A 13,179-nucleotide genomic window follows, 5' to 3' on the forward strand; every position below is an offset into this window, starting at 1 on the left:
TCCCTTCCTTTGAAGATGATGGAACAATGGTCCATCATGGTTGTATTCCCTGCACAGACTCAAGCATCACTCAGCCTAAAGCCCTCCTTGTTCTGAAATCATGCTCATATCTCAGTTCAGTTAATTTTTTTCTTCATTTATTGGGCAAATAGATACACTGCATGGATTCAACTATTCTGTCAGCATCAGCTGTGATTCTTGTGGGACTTGCTTAACCCTTTCATGCTTTGGGAGATGATATTGTCTAACTCAGACAATAGTAGTTGTGGCAACTAAATGAATTAGTTTATAAATAATGGCATTAGATATTATTTATTTTTATCACAGCACTTCAATGTGTCCAGGATCATGATTGGTATAGACCTCTGGAACCTTCCAATGTACTTGTAAAGTTGAGATGGTCATAGACAGAGGGGTAAAAAAATGCCTACTGTCCAAAGAAGTGGTCAGACACTGTACTAATTACTTTTCTCATTACTATGACAAAATAGCTGACAGGAAGCAACTTAAAGGAGAAAGGGTTTATGTGGGCTCACAGGATGAGGTTACAGCCTATCATGGTGTGGATGGTGTCATGGTGGCAGGAGCATGAGACAGCTGGTCTCATTGTGTTCAAAGTCAAGAAACAGAAAGAGATGAATGCTGGGGCCAACTGGCTTTTGTCTTTATATTCAGTCCAGGACCCCAGCCCATGGAGGGGTGCTGCCCACCTTCAGGATGGGTCTTCCCTTCTCAGTTAAGCCTTTGTGGAAATACTTTCTGAAACTCCTGGAGGTGTGTCTCCATGATGATTCTGAATCTCCTCAAATAGAGAGTAAGGATTAACTATCACAGATATGAAGGGTCAATGAGTATCAGCGAAGAAGAAATAGGTACCAGCTGGCCATTTTCAGGAAATTAGAGCGCTTGAGACTTAATCTGGATCCTGCTAATCTGTGTGAACAGCCGTTGGAGGTCTTTTACCTCCACCTTCTGCCTTCCCGTGATGGATGCTGTCCCTGACCTCTGATTCAAATTAGTGAGTAGCTTATCCTCTCTCAGAGTCCCAGTTTCTTCACCTCTAGCCCCTTCATTAAATATGTTGGATGGAGAACGTTACTGCCACCGGGGTAGGGAGGGGGGCAGAGCAGCACAGGGAAGACACGTACCTTGGGGGAGAAGAGGTGCTTAAGGAAGTCTTCTAAATGCTTCTGCAAACACAGAACAACCTTTTGTAGAAAAAGCCCCTTTTTCTTTAAAAGCTTTGCATCTACATTTTGAGACAAGGTCCTAGGCAGCCCAGTCCTGTTAGTATTTGCTTTGTGTCATTGTATCTGCTTGTACATTTATGCATATACTCTCTGTCCTGCTAATTTTGGAGTTCACATGGGCAGGAATCATTTCTGTTCTGTCATCTTATTTCCAGTGCTTAATGTGATGATTGGTGAATTATGTCTTCCCTGAAGGCCGTCCTTCCTTTCAATCAAGTATCCCTTTTACTCAGTTCCACCTACTAAGAATCATATAGACTGTCAGGTGACTAAATTAAGGTTCACATTCTGGTGGGTGACAACCCATAGTGGTATCACAATGAGATTTTTCAATGTGATTTATCCAGGGAGCAAGGACGATGATTAGTCTTTGAGTTTCATGAAGGGTTGTACTTGAGACAGGCCAAGTATATGGAGAGAGCTTGGTCACTCCAATAGGCAGTGATAGGATTTCCAAGCTGATGATGTGGCAGTTTTAGGAGTACAGAGACAGGAAGTTGAATGTGGTTGGAACCTTGGCTGGGGCAGGAGAAGAAACTGTTTATGAACACCTAGCTCTGCATGGTAGACTGTAGAGACTTTAGACTTCATCTCTCTAGAAATGGGAAGCCACTCTATACCATAGGGTTTTAAAAGGACAGAGCCATGACTGTATTTGCATTTTATTTTGATACAGGGTCTCATGTAACCCAGGATGGCATCAACTTTACTATGTAGCTAAGGATGGCTTTGGACTTCTGATCCTCTTCCCTCCACCCCCCAAATCTAAGAGTGCAGGCATATGTCACTGTGCCTGGCCATATCTCTATTTTATAGAGATAGCGCTGGGACACATTTACATAGGTAATACAGTTTAATGGAGCAACTCACAGGGTTTCATGCTTTGGCTGTTTGCATTATTTATCATTATCAGATGTTTGTTGAACCCCTTTTCTATGTAAGCTAGTTATTTTAGGTGCCAAAAGAGGTTCCAACAAAATGAAGGACTCATAGGTTATGAGAGACACAAATACTTTATGTTCTATTAAGATGAAGAAAAGAAAACCTGCTGCCAATGAAATTCTAACAATAAGTTCTCTTGTAAATTGGAATTTTTATTACCATTTGTTGCAAGGGATTTTTCAAAAGTTCTCACTCTATGTGTATAAGAAGAAAAACATGAAATTAGGTTAAAATATTCCTAAAATTCTTCATATATAAGGTTCAACTGTTCTGAACCTTATATGTCTGTCTGTCTTATTCTCTGTCTAGGGCTTTTCAAAGTTTGATTCTTCAGACTCAACAGAAGAAGTAAAACACAGAGGCCAGAGAGTACTCCATTTTAACAATACTCCATTTTAACAAGCTTAGGCCTATGTGTTCTATGCCATTATTTTGGAAGATTTGAAGACCACTCAAATTGAGAACCGTGGATAGAGCCCTGAAGCACTTCTTAAGCCAGTAAGCTTGTGTTTTCAGCATTTTCTTGGAGGTATATGATAAGACTGTCATGACTGTGGCCTGGCTGAGATGTATCTCATTTTTCCAGGAAGTTAAGTTGCAAGTGTATATCTTAGCAACATAAAAATATGGCATTTTCTTTTAAGAGCTAGAAAAGTTGGCCGGGAATTTGATAACATATAAAAAGAACACTTCAAAAATAATGGTGACAACTTACACAGTAAGGGAAATGTGTTTTGTGCTTTACACGTTGAGAGATGCTCAGTGTATAAAAGTCACTATGGGGGGCTGGAGATAAGGCCTAGTCGGTAAAGTGCTGGCCATGCAAACGTGAGGAATGGAGTCTGACCCTTAGTACTACATTTTAAAAAAGCTCCTGTAATTCCAGCACCAGGGATGTGGCAATAAGATATAGCCTGAAGGCTGTCTGTCTAGCCAGTCTAGCAGGATCAGTGAGCTCCATGTTCAGTGAGAGACTCTACCTCACAAATTTAAGTTGGGGAGATGGCTCAGTGGTTAAGAACACTGGCTGCTTTTGCAGAGAACCCAGGAGGTTCAGTTCCCAGCACCCATATAATGGCTGACAGCTGTCTGTAATTCCAGTTCCAAGAGATCTGACACCCTTTTCTGGTCTCTGTGGGCATTGCACACACAAGTCACACATTCAGGCAAAACACTCATACATAAAATAAAATAAATTTAAAAAATAATAAAATGCAGAGCAACTGAGGGAGAAACCCAATGTCAACGTCTGGTCTCTACACACACCCGTGCACAGGAACACACACATACACACACACACACACACACACACATACACACACGCACACAAAATTTATTGAAATGGAGTTCCATAGGCAAAGATGGTAAACACATGGGCACCCTGGTAACCACATCCTTTTCTTAGCATGTCATAGGGTACTTCAGTATTTAGAAGACCAGGAATATAAAGATTATATTAGATTTTTAAACTAAAATTTACAAATTCATGGCACGAAAAGATGCTCATATTATGTTTTAAATGAATAGCAGCATCAATGAATTTATAGAATTGCATGGGCATAATTCCACTTTCATAAGCAAAAAATTTGGATGTATGATCATAGAAGAAAAACAGGATAGGATTGTGTTCATCAGTGACTCACACAATAGGTAGTGGGGTTATGCATAAATTTCCTTTTGCTTAGTTGTAAGTATGTCAATGAATCGACATATTTCCTACAGGGAAATGGTTATCGAAATGTTAATAGCAAACTGACTTTATGACTGAGTCAAAGAAGGGTTTGAGTTTTGCTAATATGTTCTGTGGAGGAAGGTTTAAGGAATGTAAAGACATTTTCAATGTGAAGATGGGACCCATTTGATGAAACTCCTAAAATTTACATAAGACTAGAAAAATGTTTTTAGTCACAAATTATAGTAAAAGGGAAGAAAAAGAAAATAAATATAGGCATCATGGGCAATAATTTGGCCCTTTTCAAAAATCATTTATTTATAAAAAAGAACGGGTCAGGATATTTTTTCTAATTTTTTTTTTTCTGGGAACTGATAGACCTTGTAGAAAATTCAGCAGGCTGAATCTCATAAATTTCTTCAGCTATTGAAAAGAAGTAATTTTATACTTAAAAGACTATGGTTTATCGGGCCTGGTGGTGGTGCATGCCTTTAATCCCAGCACTTGGGAGGCAGAGGCAGAGGCAGATGGATCTCTGTGAGTTCAAAGCCAGCCTGGTCTACATAATGAGTTCCAGGCCAGGCCAGTTGGGGTTACAGGGAGACCCTGTCTCAAAAACTTCGAGAGAGAGAGAGAGAGAGAGAGAGAGAGAGAGAGAGAGAGAGAGAGAAACAAAGCTGGCTTATATTGTGCCTACAGTTAGGGTAACCACTTACTAGTTTGATGACCTTGGACAGTTTGCTTAATCTCCATATTATTTTGCATTAAAATTGATTTTAGTTATTACATTTACTTCCTAGACCTGCTGTGACAAAGTCTCACAAATATGATGGAGTTTCAAAGCCTGAAATCAAGGTGTCCACAAAGACCACATTCTCTCTGAAGGCTCTGGGAGAAGCTCTTTCCTTGCTTGGACCCGCTTCTGGCTGCTAAAAGTGGGCTTGAGCTACCTTGGTTTGTGACAGTACAGCATCGCTCTGCCTGCACCTTCCATAAACATCTTCCCTCTGTGGGTCTGTGTCCAAGTTTCCCTTTTAAGGATGGGAATGAGTGGATCAGGCCCCATCCTAATTAATCAGCTATGACCTGGATGTACCTTCATTATGCCTGCAAATACCCTACTTCCAAATAAGGTTACATTCATCAGAACTGCCATACAGTTTGTAGGACACACGACTCCACCCAGAAAAGACATTTGTGCTTTTTAGGAAAGCATTGTTGCTCTCTATCCAGCTTGGACAACTTGACTAAATGAATTTCCAGGACACTGATGGAAAATATCGGTTTGTTTTTCTGGATTTCTTTTTTTCTTACTGAATTGATAATTTTTTTTCCTGGGTTTCAGTCAAATCTATTGTTATCAAGCTGAAGAACCAACAACCAAAAGAGATATATGTGACATATTGAAGAGATCTTGCCAAAGTTTCTCTAAACCGTTCCTTTGCCCCAGAAAAATCTTCCAATAAAACGCTGTCGTATCTCAAACACTCAGCTCACAGTCCATTTCCCTCCTTGAACTACCATGCCGTCTGATGTATAGGAACAGTGACTGAAATGGATCAACAGGCTTTCAGGAGATCTTCCACCATCACTTTCCAAGAGGAAACATGTAGGAATTCAAGGAATGTCCAAATGCAGGCATTGAGTCTTAATTAAAGCTTTTCAAGATCACACACCATCCTTTGAATATTAGGTCATGTCCCAGAATCTTCAGTTTGATAATAATCTAAGACAGTTCTTTCAGCTTTCAAAAGTTCCAAATACCACGCTTATCAGCTACACTGGGAGTATCTTTTTTTTTTTTTTTATGATGATTTTTTTTTCTAGGAATAGAATAGTAATGTATATCAAAGTATAGTATATACGAATCATCAATGTAGTTTATTTAGTAGATTACAGGTATTTTATTTAGTAGTGAATTTTAGTAGAGTCAAGAACTAAGCAGCAAGTTTTAGAAATACAGACACACACACACACACACACACACACACACACATTTTGAGACAGGGTCTCCCTGTAGTCCCAGCTAGCCTGGAACTCACTGTGTAAACCAGACTGGCCTTGAACTCGCAGAGCTCCACCTGCCTCTACCCCCCAAATGCTGGCATTAAAGGCATGTGCCGCCATTTCTGGCTAAGTTTTAGAAATATTAAATCTGTTCTTTATAGATAACCTGCTCAGCTGGACATATTTTTATTGACATATGAGAAATTAGACTGATAAAAATATGACTTCCAAGGTAAGATAATCACACAGTCTTCTTACTAATCTATATTTCTTATTGAAATAGTTTTTGTTTTGTTTTCTGTGTGTTTGTGTAGTGCATATATACGTGCATGGATGTGTGTGCTTGTGCATGTGGAGGCCAGAAGTCAAAAGTGGGTGTCTTCCTCAGTTTCTCTTTCCCATATCTTTTGAGACAGGATCTCTCACTGAACCTGGTCCTCTCTGATTCAGCTGGACTTGCTGGCTAGTGAGTTGCAGGGATCTGCCTATCTCTGCTCAACTTGGGTGCTGAGCCTCTGAGCCAAGCTTCTTTTATACAGGTGCTTTGGATCTGAACACAGGTCCTCACTTGTATAGCAAGAACTTTACTGACTACACCACCACTCCAAGTTCTTGGTTTTGTTTTATTTATTGAGACATTGTCTAGCTAGGTAACCCAGGCAGGTCTCAAACTTGTCATTCTCTTGCCTCAGCTTCCCGAGCATTGGGCTTATAACTGAATGTGGCCGTGTCTGGTCTTAAACGTAGTTTTAGTTCAGTTCAAATGTAGGCTTCTGTTGGTTATGTTTGCATCAGATTTCTGAAAAGCCACTGTAAAGAAATGGTGGTATTTCTAATGTTTTCTTGGTTTTGACATCTACCTAGGATAAATAATTTAATTACTCTCATAATTTCTGCAACTTAAAAGTTATTATTATAAATATTGTTGTTGTTTAGAGACAATCTTGCCTTATAGGATGACAATCTTCTTGCCTTAGTCTCTCAAATGCTGGGATTACAGGAATGGGCCACCACACCCAGCAAATGAAGCTATCATATTTTTCATTGCTTCAAGGTACCATGTGAAGGACTACTGGGGCTCAGAACATGATCGTCCTCTGCAGCTGAGTACTTTGAAATGAAAGAAATGGAAAAGGCCTTAGATCTGAGGTTTTTCTGACTTACTCCAGCATCATAACTCCTGCTTCTCTTCATCTCCAAAGTGAGCCGTTTGAACCAGGATTCCTCTTCCCTATGAGAGGCCTTAAAACTAGAACTCCTCTTCTCAAAGTAATCCGCAAAGTTAAAAAGATTGTTTTCTATCTTGTCACCTCCTCCTAGAAGATCTTTCCCCTAGAGAGGTAAAAACGCTTGAGTAGGAAGTCTGCACAGAAAGACCAGGAAGAATCTGACAGCCGTTCCCCATCTATTACATTACATCACACCCTTTTGTCCCATCACATTTCTGCACAGATATCCATTCCTTATTGAACAACCTAAGCGTAAAGAAAGACCTTTCCATGGGTCTTTGTGTCCTCATTTCTGAAAGCTCCCATGTCACATAGAGCTTTGATTAAATACACTTTTATGCTTCTTTATTAACTTGTCTTTGTCACCTTAGTGCCAGCAGTGACCTCTTTTTTTATGCTGGGTGAGATGTGCCACACCTTTTCTTGCCCCTATAAGTGGAAGGAGAGAAGTCATTGCCACAATTTAAATGCTAGTTTTCTTACTAGCAACAATCATCCCTTGAAAATCAATCTACACAGTTGCTCCTGAGGTGAGAGAAACAATTTCTGTTTCCAACATTTCTTTGTACTGTCTGACTGCATTGTGAAGAAAGAAGAATGGTTTTGATTTCCTCTCCATTGCAGTGACCAACCTCGCTGAAGAGTTCTCTCAGCTGTGGAAAGTCTTCACTAATACTCCCACTGAGTGAAATATCCCAACTCACCACAGGGAGTCTTTCTGTATTTAATTAAACAAGCTGGCTCTTAAACCTTTAAAGTCCAGGAACCAAACAACTTCATTCAAGTAAAATCTAAGTGGGAAAGCACATTTTAGCCAGGAGTGTTTTAATCAGATGGCTCAGCAAATGTGGACAAAACTTTTGAATTCATTTTGCCACATCGATGTTACTGTCATAGCAAACATTTCTGCCGGGCGGTGGTGCCTGCCTTTGATCCCAGCACTTGGGAGGAAGAGGCAGGCGGATCTTTGTGAGTTCGAAGCCAGCCTGGTCTACATAGTGAGTTCCAGGACAGCTGGGGCTACAGGGAGACCCTGTATCAAAAACACAAAAAAAATTTTAAAAAAACCAAAACATTTTTTAGCGCTTGTATGTTCTGCAGAGCTAGGGTCTTTTCTCTGAAGGGTTTCTTCACAGTGAGCATTTAACCTGGAAATGCTTTCTACTTCTAGAGGCTCATTAGGTGTACTCACCTGGCTTAAGTACATGTAGTCAATGACCTGTTATTCAAGTTCCGCTGCTCTAGGATAAACAAAACCCCAGAAGCACAGCACAGAATACCAGCAGCTGATAGACTTGGGTTTTATTTGAGGCATTGCTTTCTCTTTGCCCTGGATATTGTTTATACACAAGTCATATTTTCTAAATAAAGTTGTTCATGTGAACCTTGTGAGTGTAAACAAATTTATTGAATGAAATAATTCACAATGTCTGATTATGTTGCAAATCAGGCCCATTAAATATATCATTTTCCCCCTTTCCCCTTATTTTTAGGTTCATAGGACAAAAGGGAAATAATGTGTATTTATTCAGAAAACATTTTTTCTGAATTCTGTGATATGTTCAGTTGCTGACTTCATGTTACTCAGCTCCCTCATTTGCAGATTGATAATGAGTTAGACCCTGTCCATCCACAAACTATTAGAAAAATCAAGGAACCCATTCTTCAACATAGGGAACAATGCACAGGAAATGTAATTTCTATCTTCACTGTTCCAACTGTATGCCTTCCCCACTGCTTCCACTGTATCCCCTACCCAATATCATCAACACCATCACCACCATCATCATCATCACCATCGTCAACTCCATCACCATCACCACCACCACCATCATCATCAACACCATCATCATCATCATCACCACCACCATCATCAACACCACCATCATCATCATCACCACCACCATCATCATCAACACCATCATCATCATCAACACCATCATCATCATCACCACCACCATCATCAACACCATCAGCATCATCATCAACACCATCATCATCATCACCACCGCCACTACCACCATCAACACCATCAACACCATCACTATCATCAACACCATCATCAACAACAACACCATCATCATCAAGACCACCATCATCATCAACACCATCACCATCATCACCACCACCACTACCATCATCAACACCATCATTATCACCATCTTCATCATTTTTATTGTCTTAGGTTCATTGTCTAGAAACACATGAAGTAAGGCTTTAATGAAGGGGGTTTACAACTGAAGTAACAGGACTGGGACAATTGGGCAAAGGGAAGAGATAAATTCTGATAAGACTTTATATCAGTTACTCTGCTTGTTGCTATGAGAAAATCAACTTAAGGAAGAATTGATTTTTGGTACATGGTTTAAGAAGAGATACAGCCCATCGTGGTGGGAAGGGCATGGTAGCAGGAGTATGAGGCAGTTGGTCACATTGTATCCACAGTCAGGAAGCAGGGGTGGGGGGTGGGGAGAGAGAGAGAGAGGGAGAGGGAGAGAGAAAGAGAGAGAGAGAGAGAGAGATTGGTGCTCAGCTCACTTTTTCTCCTTTTCATTTAGTCTGGGACTGCAGCCTGTACAATGGTACAGCCCTCATTTAGAGTGGATCTATATACTTCAATTAACCTAACTGAGAAACGGTCTCAGACATGCCCTCGGATTTGCTTCCTAGGTGATTCTAGACCCTGTCAAATTGACAATATTAAAAATCACAGATTTCAACAGAGGCCATAGGTAGTTATGGGACTGAGATAATCCTTCCAGGTTGTCCTAAGTGAAGGCAAGGCTCCTAGGAGTGGATGAGAGAGCACTGTGGTCCAGATGGGGACCCTGATGTGAAGGGTGGTAATAGCGCCCACCAAAACAATCATGAATACTATCTGGGCCTTGGAATACCTGCCAGTCCTTAAGGGAACATGAGCATTTCATTTCCTTTCCATATCACAACAGAGAATGAAAAGGCACAGTGGCCAAGATAGGTGGGACCAAATTATAGCTGAGCCTTAAAGTATATTAGGAACTATGATCTTAAAGTATGTCATGGAACCATGATCTGCCCACTAGTCATGGTCAAAACAGATCTAAAATGGCCCAAGAAGTATGTGTTGTACATAGATTTCATATCAAATGGTCTCACTTCCACATTAGTTGTACTTCCTCTTCCATTTCTTCCTCTTCCATTTCATTCATTAAATGATAGCTCCTCAGTGTAGGGAATGGCTTTACAGATCAGTTGGTTAAAGTGCCAACTTGTGATTGAGCTTTCTGTAGCTGCTCTGTCAAACATTACCTACCTACTACTGGATTGGCCACCCTGTGATGAAGATGCGCTTGCTACATTCCTAACCTATTTATTGTGTTGTTCAGCAATCCTCTGTGTGGATGAATCCAATTTCTCACAGATTGCTTTTACCTTTGGTCCCATTGACATGCTGTGGAACAACACAGATAAGAATTGATCTGTCCTGCATAAATAGCACATGTGGTTTTGAGCAGTGCTTTGTTTTGAAATGTGCTCAATTCCCAAAATTTGTTCTTTATTTATAATGTTTTCAAAACCAGTACATGACATCTTTTGACAGTACATCTTTGACTACCTTGATTTCCTTCCTAAACTGTGACAGCTATTCTAAGTTTTTTTCTAACCTATATAAGGAGGAATTTGAGTCTTCTTTCTTGCTTTTAGGCCTCCCTATGTAGACGGCTTAGTGTTAAAACACTAGACTCTAATCTCCATGTGTGAATGGTGTGATATGGTTGGAAAATCAAACATTAAGCCAAGTCTCCTCTAATCTTCCACTAATACAGCTGGCTCTTTTGTGAAGGATTCCAAGCAGATTTGTGTAGAATTCAATTTAGTCTGATTCCATCTACTGAGATCTTGGTAGATAATCATTTTGGTAGATAATCATTTTGGTGAAGAATTTTTTTTTTAAAGAGTCATAAATGTGAATACACACACACACACAAAATTAGACAGAACAATGCAAATATTTTAGAAGCAGAATAATAAGGAGAAAGTAGTTTATATTCCCATCCCCTACCTCACTCCCACTAGACACCCAAACACACAGACCAGGAGGTGAATTAAAAGGAACTGATGAAGCAGATGGACTGTTCTGCTTACCAAAAAGTAAAGAAATTTTATTCTTTAAGTTGCACTCTCAATTTCTGCAGCACAATCTTTATTTAAAAATGCCAACACTTGTCTAAACTTATGTACTGAAATAAAATAGCTGTGAAAAAATATTTCATAGAATGTCAGATTTTTTATTATTTATTAGCTCTCATCAATTAATTGTCCTGTACAATATGCAGCTGGAAGTTTTTCCATTCAACTTTTGAAATAAATTAAAGCAGGGATTGGAGAGATGGCTCAGCAGTTAAAAACACTAGTTGTTCTTGCAGAACACTGGGGTTCAAATCCCAGCACCCACATGGCAGCTAACAATTGTCTGCAACTCCAGTCCCAGGGGATCCGACAGCCTCTTCTGACCACTGTGGGCATTGCACAACACGGGTGCACATACCTACATGCAGGGAATACACTCATGCACATAAAATAAAAATAATAAGTAAAATTAAAAAAAATAAATTTAAGCTTTAATTTTATTTTCAGATTTAAATCTCCAGTTAAAATAGCTTCATTGAATTGGACTGGAGAAGAGGATGAGAAGTAAAACCAAGATCCCCTCATGGTTTTGAATTCAGATTCAAATGTCAGATTGCCACTGTAATTTTCTCAAGGGTTGCAATCCCTAGGTATAACATAGTTTTTAAAGGCACAGTGGTAATCACTAGTCATTTGATTACATTCATACTGGCAATGTTTCCATGTTAGAGTTTACCCTTTTCACTTCCCCATATTCTTTATTTCTATCTCCTCGATCATTATTATTCACCCATATGTAACACATTGAAAGATGCCCAGGAAAATAGTGAGATTGATTAAACAACATTCTGCTTGGCTATCCAGATACTCCAGGCCATAGTTTGGAGAATAAGCCATTGAGCTATTAGAGGTTTCCCAATGAAGAAATCTGCAAGACAGACATACAGAAGAAATCTAGAATACACATGTGGTACTACAGGGTCTTGTTTGAGATAGGGTCTCCCTATAGCCCCAACTGGCCTGGAACTTGCTATGTAGATTAGGCTGGCCTCAGTGTCACAGAGATCTGCCTGCCTCTGCCTCCTGAGTGCTGGCATTGAATGCATGGGGTCACCACACCTGGTCCTTTTTTTTAATTTTTGCTAGGCAAGTGCTCTATCACTGAGCTACCTTAGCCTTTGGTTTTTTGAGACACAGTCTCATTGCATAGCCAAGGCTAGCCTGGAATTTCTATGTAGCCCACACTGGCCTTGAACTTGCCATCTTTCTGCCTCAGCTTCCCTAGTGCTGTGATTACAGGTGTGTATATGCCATCACACCCTGTGATAAGGCATGTTTTTGTTAATTAACTCTATGGATAGTCTAGCAGTTGATTTAAGTCTGCAAACAAGACAGTTATGGGAGGAAGCAGGTGAGCAAACAAATATCTTCATAAACAGTTAAGAACTTGGAGCATTATCTTTAATGTGTTGGAAACGGCCTCCTTTTGATCTCTAGAGTGTAACCTGGTCCTACTTAGGGACTGACTTCTCAGGTGAAAGTAAAAGTGGATGCCCAAAGGATAAGATGAAAGTCTCAGGGTGTAGTCTGGCTGGTACTAAGGCTTCTGCTTTGAAGGTTTACAGTGAATACCTCAGCTTGCAGCTGTTCCAAAGGGTTTGCATGGTTAATTATTTACCTTTCTCACCATTTCCCTCAGATTCTTTTCTTATCAAATTGCTCTGTCTGAACCCAAAACAAACAATCTCCCTAGGGTAGTTAATGCTTACGTTAAGCTGGGTTTCTGTGACATTGGCTGAACATTTTTCTATTCTTTCTCTCATGGTCTCTCTTGTTCCCAGTAACCCGGAGAGGGTCAGGGATCATTGGTGCTGCTGTGTGGGTGTTTGTGGTTTACTGGGACTGACTTCTTCTTGAAACTTTAAACCTGCTCTTTAGATCTCTTATTTTAAGAACGATTCTGACTCTC

Source organism: Nannospalax galili, unplaced genomic scaffold (genome assembly GCF_000622305.1).
Source record: "Nannospalax galili isolate Female #2095 unplaced genomic scaffold, S.galili_v1.0 scaffold46, whole genome shotgun sequence".
In the NCBI taxonomy this organism is placed as follows: Eukaryota; Metazoa; Chordata; class Mammalia; order Rodentia; family Spalacidae; genus Nannospalax; species Nannospalax galili.